Here is a 19,076-nt window from a genome sequence, read left to right on the forward strand (position 1 = left end):
GCAAAAAAAAAAATATGGACTTTAATGTTATGTATGAAACAGGTGTGATACTGTCCTCTCATCCAAACTTTGATATCAAGATTTTGAATGGAACAGTAATTGAATAGAACTGTAATTTCAGATATCCAAAAGAGTAATACTTTTGTTGATGAATTCCTAATTTTGCCAGAAAATGACAATTTATATATTTTTTTCTTTCAATAAAAACTACATTTCTTCCTTCCCCCTTTTCTTTCCTCTTTTCCCTCACAGACTGACAGAAAGGTTGAAGTTGGAAGAAGATCCTGGAGGTCATCTTGTCCAACACCCTTGATCAAGCAGGGTCATCTACAGTCAGGACCATGCCCAAGCAACTTTTGAATATCTCCAGAAAGGGATAATCCACAACCTCTCTGGGCAACATGTGCCGGTGATCAGGTACCTGCACAGTAACGTGTTTCCTGATCATCAGACAGGACCTCCTTTGTTTCAGTTTGTGCCCATTACCTTTTGTCCTGTTGCAGGGCACCACTGAAGAGAGCTTGGCTCCATCTTCTTTGCACCCTCACTTCAGGCATTTGTACACCTTGATAAGATAACCTCTGAGCCTTCTCTTCTCTAGGCTGATCATTCCCAGCTCTCTCAGCCTTTCCTCACAGGAGAGATGCTCCAGTCTCTTCATCACCTTTGCTGGACTCTAGAATGTCCATGTTTCTCTTGTACCAGGGAGCTCAGAACTGGATACAGTACTCCAGGTGTAGCCTCATCATAGTTGAGTAGAAGAGAAGGACCCCACCTCCCATGCATACATGCCTTGCAAAATTGTGAAATTCTTTGACACTTTATATGACTCTTGATGATCACAGTGAGGTTTGCTACTCACTTCTGAGCAGGTGACTTGGAATGACAACGTGTTATTGTTATCCGTAGGTTCATTCTCAGTGTGCCTAGCCATTAAGCACACAGAGCTCAAATCCACATGAAGATCTTTTAATCAATCAGTGAATTAATTAATTAACTCTGCAGAATCAGTTGCTTGACAATCTTTTGCAAAGCAAGTACAACTCTGACTTAAAGTTCCATTATTTGTACATAACCAGCTTGTGAAACTATCTCCCCTGCTACTTATGATTGGTTGTTCTAACTTGTCTAGCTTATCTCCTATTGGGTATGTGTGTTACAGAGGACCAGGAGGGGTGGGAGTGGGGGACAGGAGGAGATCAGTTCCTGCATTTCCATACATCTCCATTTTGATGGGTATGTTTTTAATATGCTAATAAACCTTAATGAGCAAAAGGTTACTCTGGAGCTAAAAGTTACTTCAGCTGAGTTCTCATTTTCGCTTTCATCTCTTATCTCCTCCAGTTTTGTTAGCTCAAGGCTACTGGTCTACATGTTTTCTTTAGGTCAGGGTACGACATCATGTTAAATTTGTAATTGACTTTTTAAACTTTGGAATTTCAAGATAAAAGAGGTATAAAGAACAGGAAGCACCTTGTTTAATAGAATTCCTTGTGGATTTTGAATAGAAATGTTTTTAATGAAGTTGTGTTCATAGAATCATAGAATGGTTTTGGTTGGAAGGGGCCTTGAAGATCAGCTTAAGAGCTGGAGAGCAGCTCTGCAGAGAGAGACCTGGCAGTCCTGGTGGACAGCAGCCTGACCATGAGTCAGCAATGTGCCCTTGTGGCCAAGAATGCCAATGGCATCCTGGGCTGCATTCAGAAAAGAGTTGCCAGCAGGTCAAGGGGGGTGATCTTCCCCCTCTACTCATCCCTGGTGAGGACACATCTGGAGCCTTGTGTCCAGTTCTGGGCTCCCCAGTACAAGAGAGGCGTGCAACTACTGGAGCAAGTCCAGAGGAGGGCTGCTAAGATGATTAGAGGACTGCAGCATCTGTTGTACAAGAACAGGCTGAGAGAGCTGGGCTTGTTTAGCTTGGAAAAGAGAAGACTGAGGGGAGATCTCATCAATGCATATAAATATCTGAAGGGAAGTTGTCAAGAAGATGAAACCAGACTCTTCAATTGTGTCCAGCAAGAGGATGAGAGATGATGGGCACAAACTGAAGTGCAGGAAGTTCCAGCTCAATATGAGTGGGCACTTTACTGTGAGGGTGACAGAGCACTGGAACAGGTTGCCCCGAGAGGTTGTGAAGTCTCCGTCTCTGGAGATTCAAAACCTGCCTGGATGTCATCCTGCTCAATGTGCTCTAGGTGATCCTGCTTGGCAGGGGGGTTGGACTAGATGATCTTCAGAGGTCCCTTCCAACCTCAACCATTCTGTGATCATCTAATTCCCCACCCTCACCCCCCACCTCTTCCATGGGAGGGACACCTTCCACTAGACAAGGTTGCCCAAAACCCCATCCAACCTGGCCTTGAACACTTCCAGGGACAGGGCACCTACAGCTTCTCTGAGCAACTTGTCCCAGTGCCTCACTACTCTCTCAGTAAAGAATTTCTTCCTAACATCCAATCTAAATCTAACCTCTTTTTGGTTTAAAACGTATCACTGCACTTCATGACAAAGAGTCCCTCCCCATCTTTCTTGTAATATTCTATGTGGAGTTTCATGAGAGCAGAGGGAGAAAATCACCTGCTGGCCACTATTCCTTTGATTCAGCTCAGGATATGGTTGGCTTTCTGAGCTACAAGTGCACTTTGCCAGCCCATGTCAAGCTTCTCATCAACCAACACCACCAGGTCCTTCTCCTCAGGGCTGCTCTCAGTCCTTTCTCCATCCAGCCTGTATTTGTGCTTGTGATTGCCCCAGCCCAGATGCAGGACCTTGCACTTGGCCTTGTTGAACTTCATGAAGTTCACATGGGCCCACATCTCAAGTCTGTAAAGGTCTTTCTGGATGGCATCCTTTCCCTCCAGTGTGTTGACCACACCACACAGCTTGGTGTCATCAGCAAACTTGCCGAGAGTGCACTCAATCTCACTGTCCATGTCACCCACAAAGATATTTAACAGCACCAGTCCCAGCACTGACCCCTGAGGAACATCACTCGTCACTGATCTACACCTGGACATTGAACCATTGACCTCAAATCTTTGAATGCAACCATCTAGCCATTTCCTTACCCACTGGCTGATCCATCCATAAAATCCATGTCTCTCCAATTTAGAGACAAGGATATCATGGGCAACAGTAACAAATGCTTTACAAGTCCTGGTAGATGATGTCAGTTTCTCTTCCCCTGTCCACCATTTCTGTAACCCCATCATAGAAGGGGTCAGATTTGTCAGGCTTGATCTGCACTTAGTGAAGCCATGTTGGCTCTCATTTATTTTGGTTGTCCATATTTTCCATATGCTTTAGCAGTTTCCAGGAAGTTCTGCTCCATGATCTTGTCAGGCACAGAGGTGAGACTGACTGGTTTGTTGTTCATTGGGCATTCCTTTATTCCATTTTTAAAAAGAGGGGTTATGTCTGCCCTCTTCCAGTCGATGGGAACTTCACCAGACTGCTACAACTTCTCAGATATGATGGACACTGGCTTAGCAACTACATCCGCCAGTTCCCTCAGGACCTGTGGATGTATCTCATCAGGTCCCATGGACTTGTGAACCTTCAGGTTCCTTAGATGGTCTTGAACCCGATCTTCTCCTACAGTCTGTGGTTTATCATTCTCCTAGTCCCTGTCTTTGCCTTCTTGTACTGGGCTATGTGGCTAGAAGTGTGTTATATTAGGCTTTCATAAAAAAATAAAAATAAAAAAATAAGGAAGTGCTGATTGATGCGTGCCTGAATATGAGCTGTCAGTCTGCCCAAGTGACCAGGAAGGCCAACGGCATCCTGGCTTGTATCAGGAATAGTGTAGCCAGCAGGACCGGGGGGGCGATCATCCCCTTGTATTCTGCTCTGGTGACACCGCACCTCGAGTACTGTGTTCAGTTTTGGGCCCCTCACTACAAGAGGGACATCAAGGTGCTGGAGTGTGTCCAGAGAAGGGCTACAAAGCTGGTGAAGGGTCTGGAACACAAGTCCTATGAGGAGTGGCTGAGGGAACTGGGGTTGTTTAGTCTGTGGAAGAGGAGGCTCAGGGGAGACGTTATTGCTCTCTACAGCTACCTGAAAGGAAGTTGTGGGGAGCTGAGGGTCGGCCTCTTCTTGCAGATAACTAGTGATAGAACTAGAGGGAATGGCCTCAAGTTGTGCCAAGGGGGGGGCGGGGGGAGGGGTACAGTTTAGAAATTAGGAGACATTTCTTCTCAGAAAGAGTAGTCTGGCATTGGAATGGGTTGCCCAGGGAGGTGGTAGAGTCACAGTCCCTGGGGGTGTTCAAGGAAAGGTTGGACGTGGTGCTTAGGGACATGGTTTAGTGGGTGACATTGGTAACAGGGTGATGGTTGGACCAGATGATCTTGGAGGTCTTTTACAATCTTGATGATTCTATGATAAGTGGTACAAGTGAAACCACCTAATTTTTTTAAATTTGTTTTATGGATTAAATAACTTTTCAATAGATTCAAATACCATGTCTTCTGAGACTTGCAGTTAGAAAAGGGCTCTGAAGTAACTGGGGGCACTCTTTACTATCTTACTGCACAGGAAGCCCTTTGAGATACAAATGCGTAAGAAAGTGCAAGATGAATTATCATATGTCTCTACAGAGCATACTCATTTGAAAGGTGAAGAATGAGAACTAGAGCTTCGTTAGGCCAGGAAAAGAATTCATCTGAGTGCTCCAAGTGCAGATCCTGCCATGTGACTTGGGGGAGAGTAGAGGTAGCTGTTCAGAGTTCAGACCATTTCTTTTAGCTGTTGCTCAAAAGCCATGGATGACAGAACTGTTTTTATGACTTGTGAAATAGCTCATATGGCTGAATTTGGAACATGAATGGTATTTTTCTTTTTTTTTTCTTTTTTTTTTTTTTTTTCCCTTCAGAGTTCTAGAACAAATATATGAGCTTCGCTGCATACTTTCCCAAAAGAAGGATGCAAATGCCCTATCTTCATGCAGTTTCCATTCTCTGTAAATCCCAAGAGGATTTGAGTTTCTTTACTTGGGAATGAAGGGAGTATGGAAACCTCAAAACTGGCATGATTTCAGACACATCTTTGCCTTAGTTTCTCCATACTGGCCATGACTAGACTGCTGTTCATTGTGTAGTGATTTAAGGCAGATCCTTGTTCAGCATGCAGTTTTTTATAAACCTGGGATACATATCTCACCTTTTGTAAGAAATAGGGAATCTAGGGATCTAAATGAAGATTCTGGATTGAACTTGAAGAGATAGGTGTCTTTAAGACTTAATTTTTATCTTCAGTTTCAATGATCAGTTAGTAAAACCATTTGTATGTTTTTGTAAACTGAGTTGATATTTTGGTTTATATCCAAATGGACAGAATTTGACAACAGAAGTGCTGTCATGTATTGAACTCTTTTTTCAACTTCTCAGCTAACTGAATTCCACCTTTTGTATAAAGTACTTTCTTGAAGTCAAATTTAAATCATATTGAGAAGAATTGTTGCACTTTCAATTTGCTGCTATTCAAAAGGATCAAATCATGCTACATTGAACCGACAATAGAATAGTATCACAGAATCATAGAAAGTCCCGAGCTGGAAGGGGCCCATAAGGATCATCGAGTCCAACTCCTGGCACCACACGGGTCTACACGAAAATTCAGACCATGTGACTAAGTGCACAGTCCAAACGCTTCTTAAACTCCAACAGGCTTGATGCAGTGACTACTTCCCTGGGGAGCCTGTTCCAGTGAATATACCTGTAGAAAATATGACAGTTCATGTTTGAGAAAATAATGAAAACAGTATGTGGGTTATTATTATTCATACTGACACCATGTCTGTTGTACATCTTTAGCAGCATCAAGTTCCTGAACAATATGTAATGAGTACAGAAATGTTTCAAGCAAATATGTTTCCTTCTAATCTTCCTTTACACTCATATATGATAATAGAATACACTTCAGATAAAAAAGCAGTAGTGAGCAAAAGACTTAATGTTCAATCTCAGCTGGAATAAGGAAGAAATTAGAATTGAAATCACTTTTTTTTTCCTTTCTACAGATCTCAAAGAAAGTTAAAATGTGTATTTAATTTTCAAATTTCTCTAAGTTTTGCCTGTGTCTTGGGCAGATATAAAACAGTTGCTCTAATGGTTTATTGTACTTTGTTCATTACTTTTTGCCAGGGCTAAAGGTGAGGAAAAATTTTCAAAGAAAATGAAAATCTTCAAAGTTAAAATTTTAAAATTTCTTTAGATATGACAGCAATAAAAATGTTGCTGTATACAAGTACTTCATGCTTTTGTAACGTATATACACATTTGCTTGATCTGTAGTTCTATAGGTGACTTCAAATTGCTTGCATTGCCACCTAATTTCATTTATCATGTAACTTTTTGATTAAGCCTTTTGGTGTAGCAAGCTGTATTGTTCTTCTGTCTTTCACAATCATAATTTTAAGTAGTACCCTTAGAGTAGTAGTACTCTAAGAATTATTCAGTTAAATTATAATTTTTAATCTATTATGATGGATATAGCTAATAAATCATGGGATGGGCAAAAATAGTGGAATGACAATAGTTCAAACTACCAAACTAAAATCAGAGGTAGTTGGCAATTTGTATTTTTATTTATTTATTAATAGAAATTTTGTTATGAATGTTTTCTTTTTATTTTTTTCCCCAGTATTTTTATATTGCTTTATTGTATGTTAATGTCAGCGCAGGTATAACTGGTACAAACAAAAACTGCTGTGAACATATTAATGGTTCTAAAGCTGCAGGAAAGAAGATCTAGAACATATCCTTTGATAAAGGCCAGGAAGAAAGTGCCTTTGGTGATTTTAAACAGAAAAACTGTTCTACATTTTACATCACACTATTTATTAGATCAGTTAATACAGTTGGAAAAACCAGACAGATGTTCTGGGCATAAGTCCTTTGGTAGTATTAAATCAGAAGTAGAAAACTCAACACTCAGTTAAAGTAGATAATTGTCTGGAAAAAAAATATATATATATTTGGCATAAACAAGCTGTGAATTAAAGGAAGAAATCATCAAGTGGACATCTATCAGGGAAAGGGTAGAGAAAGAGTGTGAAGGAAATAGTGTGTTTATAAACTACAGAATATGAAGAAAAAAGGAGGAAGAAGAGATTGTCAGATTTGTAAAATAATATTTCTGTTGATTCTGTAGTTATGTTATCAAGGAAAGTAATATTTTTTCTGAACATGGAAACTAAAAGGTAGTACTATGCTGACTACCAGAATAGGAAATGAATGGTGCTTGCCTTTTTTTTTTTTTTTTTCAGAAGAAAATAGACAGAATTTAGCTTATGACAGAACATTTTCTATGTTTATAAAAATGTTATGATAATCTATAAAATGTTCATTAACTATACATTTTACTCTTCAGTAAAACATTTATTCCAGTCAGTTTTCAAATGAATTAAGTCACGGGAAATACATATTTTTATTTATTTATTTTTAAATCATATCCCATTATATTCCTCTGCATTTTCAACTAACTCATATTATATATAAAGAACAGGAAATGTTAAATCACAGGTGGATATTTGTAGTGCAGAGGTGTCATTTGTAGTGCAGAGGAAAACAAAACGTACAAGAAATCAGATGAGACAGTCAGAAGTTCCTGTGAATTAACACTGTGCAAAGAAGTATGGCAAATACTTCTCTGCAGTACTAAGTATCACGCTATAATTCTGGAAGTAAAAATAATGCTAAAAAGAGATCTATGGTCAAAGGGGTAGGGCTGAGGCTTTGTCTTGCTCAAAGTGGGCCCATTTAGAATTTCTAAAATAGGATTATTAATGCAGTACTGAAATATAAGGCAAATTCAAATTCCACAGGCATGGATTTAACATTGTTTCCTTTCAAAGGCTTCTGCAGAAGTACAAATAAGCAGAAGAGAGAGACTGACTGCAAAACCTATGTGATCCAGCCCACTTGGCATTATTTTAGTAAGGTTGGATGGAACATATTTAGCCCTGTGGTAAAAACAGTACTAGATTTTACAAGATGTTTAAGACAAATGCCATGTCATCAGTTAACAAAGATTAAAGGAAATAAAAGATCTTAAAAAATTGAAACAATTATGGCTACCTAATATATTCTCCAATAGAAGCCATTGGTTTATAATTTTCATGAACTCTAATTACTTGAATTGAAAATTTAATTTTGTATTCATAGAATCATAAAAGTAATCTACAAGTAGCACTAAATTATCTGGAGTTTCTCTTTCTTACTAAAGAAACCTTTGGTGTACATTTTACTTTTTGGCCATAATTAGGGTAATTTCTCACTCTTACAGGTTGTATATGACATCTATATGATTATATTTCCATACATGAATGCAAGCTATGTACTGAAATGCATTTCTCATAAAGGTGATATAAAACTTTCTGAATGGTCCAATGTGTTTCTTCAACTTTTTGTCATTAATTTATTCTCTGTCATGATGTCATGATACTCACTGAAGTGTTTTGTGAAATATTTTGAGCGGGAAATAACTGGATCATGTTAAATTATTAATATCTTATAATGGTTTTCCATATCTGTTTGTAAAAGTTGTCCCTGGGTTTGTACTGGGTCTGACTGGGATGGAGTTAACTTTCCCTGCAGTAGCCCATACAGTGATGCGCTCTGCACATGTAGCTAGAACAGCACTGGTATCACACCAGTGTTTTGTCTACTGCTAAGCAATACTGGCACAGCATCAGCACTTCCTCTAACCCCACAAGAGCCAGCAGGGGTGAGCTAGAGTGGGAGAGCAGTTGTGGAGTTCAGCTTCCTAGCAAGGTAAAACCACTACAGGGTTTCAAAAGTTCAAGAAAGAACACTATTTTGACTCATATTTCATCAAGATTGGGATTTCTCTTCTTTTGTATCAAGAATCCTTGGTGTCATAACTCTGATATGATGTGTTCTGCAGTGGAGCTGGGGATCACGATGTGCAAGAGGTTTCCTACATTGACATCACTCGAGGCAGACAAGGGAGCTGCCAGAACTCAGCAGCCCTTGTGAGAGCAGCTGACGAGGCTTGCTTGGGTGGAGCCAGGAGTCCCTCCCCCCTACCCCCCACTGCCCATCTTACAATGACAGCCCCTAGGGAGCGCAAGCCACCAGGAGTGCGGTGACCAGGGTCTGGCACATCTGTCAGGTTGTGGTGCGGCACTTCACAGGCAGGGCAAGCAGGAAGGGCGGGAGGTAGACCGATCTCTACCCTCTATTCTGGGAGCAACACAGAGAGGCTTTCTAGTGAGGCAAAAATGTTGTCCATCCACTGCACCTGCTGGACTGAGACCGAAACCCAGACGGAGGGGCCACAACCTCTGCAGCAGACACCTCTACCCTGACAGACCTCCCAAGGACTGAAAGAGCTGCCCAGACCCTCAGTTGCAGAATCTCCAGAATCTGGAGGTCCCGCTAAGGCCTGAAGGCAGGGTTGGGTGTCATGGGTGCAAGTGTGACCAGATAGATGAACTCTCTGAGCAAGTTGCCAGGTTGCAAGAGGAGCTCGGCAGACTGTGATGCATCCAGGAATCCAAGCAAAAGACTGATGCATGGTATCATGTGCTGGCATGGGCTGAGCAATAGCCTTGCCTGAAGTCCTTACAAGGGGGTAGTAAAATGGCTTCCAACCTGAAACTGGCAGAATCAACAGACTCACAAGACAAGGAAGGCTGGATCCTTGTCTCTGCTTGGAGCAGAGTGAGGAATCTCCCCCTTGCCCCTGAAGCACCCCTGTGCAACAGATATGATGCTCTGGGGCTCAGAAAAAGAGAGGGTGTCAACAACAACAATAGTAAAGGTCAAAACCCTGGAAAGGGCAACTGCAAAAAGGTGGACCAGCAAACCACTTGTATAAGAACCACTGCCACAAAAAAAAAAAAGCATGGAGGGTAATTGGAGATTCCTCTCTGAGAGGCATTAAGACACCCATTTGCCACCAGGCAATCTCTTGAGAGAGGTTTGCTGCCTGCCTGGGGCCCATATTCATGACATCACAAAGAGGCTACCAAGCTTGGTTAAGCCAGAGAACTTTCACCCATTCTTGCTCTTTCATGTAAAGACAACTGAGGCTGCAACAAGGAGACTCCAAAACATCAAAGGAGACTTTATGGCCCTTGGAAAGATGTTGAAGGGATCAGGAGCACAAGTAGCGTTCTCCTCAGTCCTCCTAGTTGGAGACTGGGACCCAAGGAGGAGGCAGCATACAGATCAGGTGAATGATTGGCTGCGTAGCTGGTGCCATGTTCAGGTTTTCAGATTCTATGATCTTGGGCATGATTTTGGGAGACCAGACATGCTGACATGGGATGGGGTGCACCTGACCAAGTGCGGCAAGAGCGTTTTGGGCAGCAAGCTGTCCGGACTCATTAACAGGGCTTGAAACCAGATTCAGCGGGGGAAGGGGATGGATCTGTAAGCGATACAAAATAATTACTGAATGCCAACAGAAAACAGCAACGAAACACCTGTGAATCATCCTATAGGAATTAGAAAGGACTTCTCGAAAAATGTGAAGTGGCCCATAGCCCAGCTGAAGTGCCTCTACACTAATGCATGCAGCATGGGAAAGAAGCAGAAGGAGTTGTAAGCCATGGTGCAATTAGAAAGCTATGATCTAATTGCTATCACAGAAATGTGGTGGGATGAATCACACAGCTGGAACTTTGGAATGGAGGGCTACAAGCTTTGCAGGAGAGAGAGGCAGGGAAGGAAGGGTGGGGGCATTGTTAAGATGTGGATAGATTGTGAAGAGTTGCCTCTGAGAAACAGCCAAGAGCAGGTTGAGAGCCTGTGGTTAAAAATTAAGGACCAGACCAACAAAGGACACCTTGTGGTTGGGGGTCTACTACCAGCCACCCAACCAAGGGGAGCCTGTAGATGAAGCCGTCTTGTTCCAACTACAAGAAGCACAGCACTCACAGGCTCTTATTCTCCTGGGGGATTTCAACCACCCGAATGTTTGCTGGGAAAGCCACTTGGCAGGCAGAAGGCAATCCAGGAGACTTCTGGAGTGCATTGAGGACAATTTCCTTGTCCAGGTATTAGACAAACCAACCAGAGAAGAAGCATTACTGGACCTGATTCTCACCCATGCAGAGGAGCTCATTAAAGAGGTTAAGATTGGAGGAAGCCTGAGTTGCAGTGATCATGCCCTGGTTGAGTTTGTGATCTCAAGGTATATGGGCCTGGCTAAGAGCAAAGTCAGGACCCTGAACTTTAGAAGAGCCAACTTCCAGCTGTTCAAAGAATTAGTGGACAACATCCTGTGGGACACAGTCCATAGGGACAGAGTTTCTTATCAGAGTTGGCAACTCTTTTTCCTTAGACAGCAATAGAATCAAGCAATAAATGCAATAAATCAAGCAGGGAAGGCAGGTAAACAGTATGTCTCAACAAAGCCCTTCTTGTCAAACTTAGGCAAAAGAAGGAAATGCACAGACAATAGAAACAGGTCCATGTGCCCTGGGAAGAGTACAGAGATGCTGTCCAGATGTACACGGATGGGATCTGGAAAGCCAAGGCACTCATAGAACTAAACTTGGAGAGGGATGTAAAGAATAACAAGAGGTTCTACAGGCACATTGGCCACAGAAGACTAAGGAGATCAAACCCACTCTCACAAATGAATATGGTAACAACATATGTGGGGAAGGTTGAGGTACTTAACAACTTCTTTGCCTTGGTCTTCACTGGTGGTCAGGCTTCCTACATCTCTCAAGTCCCCAAACCTCTAGGTGGGGGCTGGGGGAGCAAAGTCCCACCCACTGTAAGTGAAGATCAAGTTTGGGACCTCCTGATTCAGCTTAAGAACTACAAGTCTATGGGGCCTGATGACACGCATCCCAGGGTCCTGAGGGAATTGGCTGATGTAGTTGCCAAGCTATTCTCCATCATATTTGAAAAATCATGGCAGTCAGATGAAGTCCCCAGTGACTGGAAAATGGGAAACATCATTCTCATTTTTAAAAAGGGTAGAAAGGAAGACCCAGGGAACTACAGACCAGTGAGCCTCACCTCTGTTCCTGGCAAGATCATGAAACTGATCCTTCTGGAAGCAATGTTAAGGCACATGTAAGACATGGAGGTGGTCCAGGACAGTCAGCATGGCTTCACCAAGGGCAAATCGTGCCTGACTAATCTGGTGGCCTTCTATGATGGAGTGACTGCGTCAGTTGACAAGGGAAGACTGACCAGTGTCATCTACCTGGATTTCTGTAAGGCTTTTAATACAGTTCCACATGGCATCTTAATCTCTAAATTGGAAAGATAGGGATTTGAAGGGTAGACCATCTGGTAGATAAGGAATTGGCACAATGGATGCACCCAGAAAGTAGTGGTCAATGGTTCTGTGTCCAGGTGGAGGCCAGTGATGAGTGGTGTTCCTTAGGGATCTGTTTTGGGACCGGTGCTTTTCAATATCTTCATCAATGACGTAGATAATGGGATCCAGTGCATCCTCAGCAAATTTGTAGATGACACCAAGCTGAGTGGTGTGGTGGATGTAATAGAAGGAAGAGATGACATTCAAAGGGACCAGGACAGGCTGGAGAAATGGGCCCACGTGAACTGCATGAAGTTCAACAAGCCTAAGTGCAAGGTGCTGCACCTGGGTTGGGGCAATCTCAGACAGGAGTACAGACTGGGAGAAGAACTCATTAAGAGCAGCCCTGTGTAGCGAGACTTGGGGATTCTAATGGATGAAAGGCTCGACATGAGTCGTCAGTGTGCGCTTGCAGCCCAGAAGGCCAACTGTGTCCTGGGCTTCATCAAAAGAGGCATGACCAGCAGGTTGAGGGGGTGATTGTCCCCCTCTGTTCTGCCCTCGTGAGGCTCCACCTGGAGTACTGCATCCAGGTTTAGGGTCCGCAGCACAGGAAATATAAGGACCTGTTAAGGTGAGTCCAGAGGAGGGCCACAATGATGATCAGAGGGTGGGAGCACCTCTCTATGAAGAAAAGCTGAGAGAGCTGGGGATGTTCAGCCTGAAGAAGAGAAGGCTCTGGGGAGACCACACTGCAGCCTTTCAATACTTAAAGGATATTTCAATATGTATAAAAAGGATGGAGAGGGACTCTTTTCTCAGGTAGATAATGATAGGATAAGGTGGAATGGTCTTAAACTAAAAGAGGATAGATTTAGATTAGACATTAGGAAGAAATTCTTCACTGTAAGAGTAGTGAGGCACTGGAACAAGTTGCCCAGAGATGTGGATGCCCCATTCCTGTAGGTGTTCAAGGACATGTTGGATGGCGCCTTGGCTACCTATGGCAGGAGGGCTGGAACTAGATGATCTTTAAGGTCCCTTCTAACCCAAGCCATTCTATGATAAATGTGCTTTAGAAAAGTTGTTATTCTTGCAATACTTGAATTTATAATGAAGATATGGATGTATTCACAGTATACTTTTTAATATCCCTTTCTAATATATTACAGAAAAATATAAAAATATTCTTATGGTGTGACTTTTTATCATCTCTTCAGTTACTGGACTGTGAGGAAATCAGCTGTGATTCTGTAAGGCATACATGGTAATTTTTAATAAAATCTGAATTTAACGGAGCTTCATACAACACTTGCAGCTTAACACAACTACTGTATGCAACTGTATAAAACTTAGTGAAGTAAATACATCTATGATTTATCAAAATATAGCAGTTAGACAACTGTAAAATGACAAGTAATGAATATGTCACCCAATGATGATTAAGGAAAACAAATAGATGCAAGATGGGAGGAAATGGATTTTTTATGTATGGAAAACTGTTGAAAGGATAGAAAATGAAAGAAAGGGCTTAATGGTCACATTTCAGGGTGGAGAAGGATCAGTGGTGGTTTTTCCAGGGTGCTGTGCTGAGACCCATTCTGTTCAACATTTTCATCAGTTGGTTGTAGAAGGGAGTGCAGAGTGAAATCTGTGAGCTGCAGGAGAAGCTAAGGTATTGCAGCTGTTCAAATTTCACACTGATGGTGAGGTATGCTGGAAGAAGTTTATGAAATGAATGAACAGGTAGAAATGTAGCAGTTGAGCTTCAGTTTAGATATTTGTAGGAAGGTGCACATTGGGGAAAATAATTTAAGTACAATTACCCTATGCTGTTACACACCAGGAATGGAAGCCTGAAGTAATCAGTGCCAGCTCTTTGAAATCATCTGCGCGACATATAGTGGCAGCCAAAAAGGCCAGTAAAATATTTAATGTCCTGAAGTATTATTGGATGTCATCCTACAATGTATGAAACAGAAACCATAATTTAAAGCCTGTATAGAGCCTTAATGAACTTTTTTTTTGGTACTTTTTTTGGTACTGTTTGCAGTTTAGAGAAAATACAGAGCAAGGCAAAGGAATGAGAGGATACTAAAAAGAGTGGGATTCTTTAGTGTGACGAAACGTCCAGGGAGAGGGAGGAAAAGTTTTGTGAGGATGTGCCTGAGACTTAGAAAATCATAAAGCAGTGAGTGAAGTGAATGCAAAACTGTTGTTAATCAAATCCCACAAAATTATAACAAAAGGACATAGGAGGCTGGTAGGTCAGATAGTATCATTATGTTCATGAAGTGATTTAGATGCATTGGTGGACTATAGGTCCGTAATCACATACTACAGTGAAGTATGAGTGATAGACTAATGTTGGGGTCCAGGCTTAAATTTTCTCTCTAAATAACATTTGATATCTCTGTCAAAGACAGAACAGTGGGATGAAGAGACTGTATGTTCTGTCTTGGAAATGATTCTTTAACAGACATTATTTAGCCTGTGAGGCAGCTGGTCTTGCCAATTCTAGATGTCTGATGACTATTGGTTTAACAAAAGAACAAACAGTCCCAGGAAAAATGCTGTGTATTTTCTATGGCAATCTTTCTATTGGTATCCCCTGCATGCCCTGTTTCCTGGGTCAAATGAAACGAAACTAACTTCCAATGCTTTTTTCATAGGTAGGCAGAAAGGTCATATTTATTATGTGATACTAAAATCGAGAAGAAATATCATAATCACTAATTATTAACTAAGAGTTTCCAAAAGGAAAAGATTATGTATTAAATGAGGTGTGAATGTACTGTAAGCTGTGGTAGTTGTAGACATGAGACATCAGTATTTCTGTAGTTCTTTCAGATGTCATGCTAATAAAAGTGGGAAGTGAATAAATACCTTAATAATTCTAAGAAGACTGTAAGAGAGAATTTTGATGGTAAGATATTTTCCTTTTGTAATTCTAGCAGCAACAGAACAATACCTCTATAAACAATCATTCTACCTGTGGTGCTGATAAGGCAGCAAATGGTAAAAGAGAAAAGGCTGTCACGAGTGTTGTCTAGACTGAACTTGTTCTGATGCTAGTTCCAGGATCAGTCAGAGTTCAGTAAACTATAGATAACCAATTAAAGGGTGATATTTTCCAGAAGACAATCAATTCAGCCAAAAGTATAAGGTCAAAGGACTTATTCTTGAACTGTTATCCTTACTTTCAGGTAAACTGACAGAATCAGAATCAGAATGACCTTCCAATGACTTCTAGCCTGCATTTGGAAATAAACAGTTCTCTGGAGCTGACCAATGGCACTATGGGACATCTGCTTGAAGGTCACAAACACAATTTATATGGTTTACTTGGCACAACAAAGCCTATAACATATATGTGAATGGTGCAACAACAAAATATAAAATCTTGACTCTACAAAGCTGCACAGTTATCCTGGGTTTCAAGTAACAACAGACTGGTGTAATTCTTTCTTTTGGGGAAAGGAAACATTAATTAACATAATAGATTACTTCTCCAGAATTGTCCCTACTTCAACCAGCCTCATTAATGCATGTTTATCTAGAAAATGTATATTTACAGGACAGGAATTTCTTTAAACCATTTCATCGGATAATGACATAGTATCAGATTATAAGATTATCAGAGTATAAAATTAGCCTTAGAATCATAGAGTGGTTTGGATTGGAAGGGACCTTAAAGATCATTTAATTCCAGAGACACTAGACCAGGTTGCTCAAAGCGCCACCCAACCTGGCCTTAAACACTTCTAGGGATGAGGCTGCCACAACTTCTTGGGGAAACCCGTTCCAGTGCCTCACCACCCTCCTAGTAAAGAATTTCTTCCTAATGGCTAATCTAAATCTTCCCTCTTTTGGTTTAAAACCATTGCCCCTTGCCCTACTGCTACACTCCCTGATAAAGAGTCCCTCCCCAGCTTTTCTACAGCCTTCCTTTAAGTACTGGAAGGCTGCTCTAAGGTCTCCCCCTAAGCCTTCTCTACATTCACTGATATTGTAGGTATTTTGACTGGGTATATGAAATTAGCAAATTCAGAGCCAAATTTCATATTGTATTTGCATTCTACATTCATATTTTGCATTTCATATTTGTATTTGCATTTATCTGACATTTTAAAAGGGTTATTATTATTATTATTATTTTCAGGGAATGGAAAGTTTTTATTAACACTATGAGGACAACACAAAATCTTGTACCCCAAATATGAATGCATCTACTGCTTTAATGGAAGAACATAGAGTTGAAGTCCAAAAAAACCAATATGCTTGTCTTTTCAGGGAACATTGTGTCAAGTTTTGAACACAAAAATAAGGGAACAGGATTGCCATTTATGTTAATGTATTTGTGTTTTCTCTCCCTCTCCCTCTCTTTCTCTCTCTCTCTCTGTTCTTTTTTTTTTTTTTTTTCAATTTCTATTTACACAGTGCTTACACTATTTAATAAGTGTAACAACTCAAAATAACAAAGACTGTAGAGGCAGACCTCTTCTAATGTTTGTTTTCTTCATAAAAAATGAAGGAAAATTAGAGAAAAATTTCTATACAAGCTAACTTCTCCAATTTGTTTAAGTATAATAGTCAGATGTCTCATTCTTAAAACTGAAACAAAATTATGCCTAGGATACTCATGATATAGCTGTATAACCCACGTTTCCTAGGCTTCTGGTCCTTGCTCAAAAGCAGTCTGCTATCATCAATATATCCTGAATAGATGCAGTGACTTCAGGATTTATTTGCATTTGTATTTTTTTCAAGAAAATAAATATTTCTTATATTCCATGTCCAGCACAGCTGGGTCTCCAGTCTTATGTTGGATGCAGGGTAAAACATTCTTGTATATCAGTAAGTCTTCGTTATAAGAGTGCAACACAATTAAGGCAATATTTTGGTAGTATGCTAGGAAGAAATACCAACCTGAGAATTCTTTTTATGCCTCCTGTCCTCTTCTTTCTTACCCCCAATTAACGTTCCTATTAATTTCCAATATAGTCCAAATTAGAGCTTAATAGTTTGTTATACTAATATTTTATGCCAGAATAAGTAACAGAAAAACATCAGTCTTAAATGAATACATTTCTGTAGAAGGGTGAGAATGCTTTTTATACAACTTGAACATTATATACTTTTCAATCAGAGCCATATTAGTATTAGGAGAATCTTTTCCAATTTTGCCATCATATTTATTATCCACCTTCCATTAATTTTAGGTTTTAAATTCTGGAAATAATATACAATCTGTTAAAGAAATAGTTTTGTGTTTATCCTATGGAACACTTCCAGAAGAGGTTTCCCAGTTCCAACAGAACTTCTAAGGCACAGGAGTATTTTCTGATCTCAGAATATGTATCCACATATGAAAATGGAAGCAGAACTTGATGAAGGTTTGATGTAGTTTTATTTATTTATTTATTTATTTATTATTGTTTTGTTTGTTTGTTTTCCTTGTTATAAATCTATGGGGACTTTTGTCTCCTTCTGGAAGGATAATATTGAGTATATTAAAATAAGCAAGATGTTAAAGTAAACCAAGAGTTAAAAATCATGGCATTTTTGTCAGGCTTTTAAACCATCTTAAATACAATCTTGCTTTGCTTAGTAGGAGACCTCAATATATCTTTTATTAAAGAATCCCATATTACTTTTTCCCTAGATCCACAAAACCGTTATATTTTCTAGTTTTGGCCAACAACCAACAATTAAAATGTGCTCTTGTGATTTTTACAGCCTGGTTGGAAACAGGAATTACCAAGAATCTAACGCAGAAGGCTTCCTAATCTTCTATCCTAATACTACAAAGCTAAAAAAAATAATTAAAGTCCGGTAACCATAAGAAATTCTTTGTGCTAAGTTCATGCAAATCTCTTCTATCTGGAGAGTCACCAAGTAGTTCTCATGTTTGTTTCATTTGTATGTTAAAAAAAAAAAAAGCTATGAATTTGAATTAAAAAAATTCTAACTTTGAAGTAATTTATGAGTTTGGCACCAAGTTCCCATGCCAGTCTATTAAAGGCCTTATATATAAAGCAGTACTATGTGTGGCTTCTTGTGAACTATAAAAATAAACTTCTTTTAAAAAGTTGTCTTTTTCTTAGCATGACCAGTAGGTTACGATTTTTTATTTTTTTATTTTTGGCAGGGAAAAAACAGACAAACAAACAAAAAGCAACAGCTGATCTAAGAAACAGATTGACTTATGGAGTGTACATTTTATTTTAATAATTGGTATTTAGGAAATGAGACAAGAGTATCCATCCTGGGCAAGGGACAGAGAACGTGTGCACAGAGGGAAAAGGACAAAAAGGAGAGGAGTGGGAACACAATAAGGAATTATTAGAGGATAGATAGAGAGGTGCTCTTTTACCTAATGGTTAGGTGATACACATTTGTGTAAGAGAATAAGGGAAAAATCCAAGAAAGTGATAATATTACTGGAAATTGTAATATTCCTATAAACAATAAGGGAATAATGAACTGAGGCAAACCAGTTAGGTCATTAGAGCAAACAAAGCCAGTGAAAGAAATGGAGGTCATTAGGTTACAGAAACCAGCACAAGAGACAAAATGGAGACGTTATATAATGGGGGATTAGACAGTAAGCTAAAAGTAGATGAAAATAACTGGGAGGCAGAAATAGAGCATTACTGAACACAGAGAAAGGAAAAGAAGAAGTAGTAGGAAGGTAAATAAGATTTAAAAATCATGACATTTCTGTCAAGCTTTTATACTGTTTTAAATACAATCTTGTTTTACTTAATAGGAAATATACCTTTCCTGCATAAAATTAAACTTTGCCTAGCTAGTATTTTTTG

At 40.1% G+C, this 19,076-nt stretch overlaps 1 long non-coding RNA gene across 1 annotated transcript; it reads left to right on the forward strand.

The window, feature by feature from the left end:
- Positions 1–258: 258 nt before the first annotated feature.
- Positions 259–18,319, forward strand: LOC126913170 (uncharacterized). Its single transcript, XR_007707797.1, has 4 exons — positions 259–417; positions 15,459–15,570; positions 17,475–17,648; positions 17,992–18,319. It is a non-coding gene; the product is annotated as an uncharacterized LOC126913170 (long non-coding RNA).
- Positions 18,320–19,076: the final 757 nt, after the last annotated feature.

This window comes from Cygnus atratus, chromosome 2 (assembly GCF_013377495.2).
Source record: "Cygnus atratus isolate AKBS03 ecotype Queensland, Australia chromosome 2, CAtr_DNAZoo_HiC_assembly, whole genome shotgun sequence".
Lineage (NCBI taxonomy): Eukaryota > Metazoa > Chordata > Aves > Anseriformes > Anatidae > Cygnus > Cygnus atratus.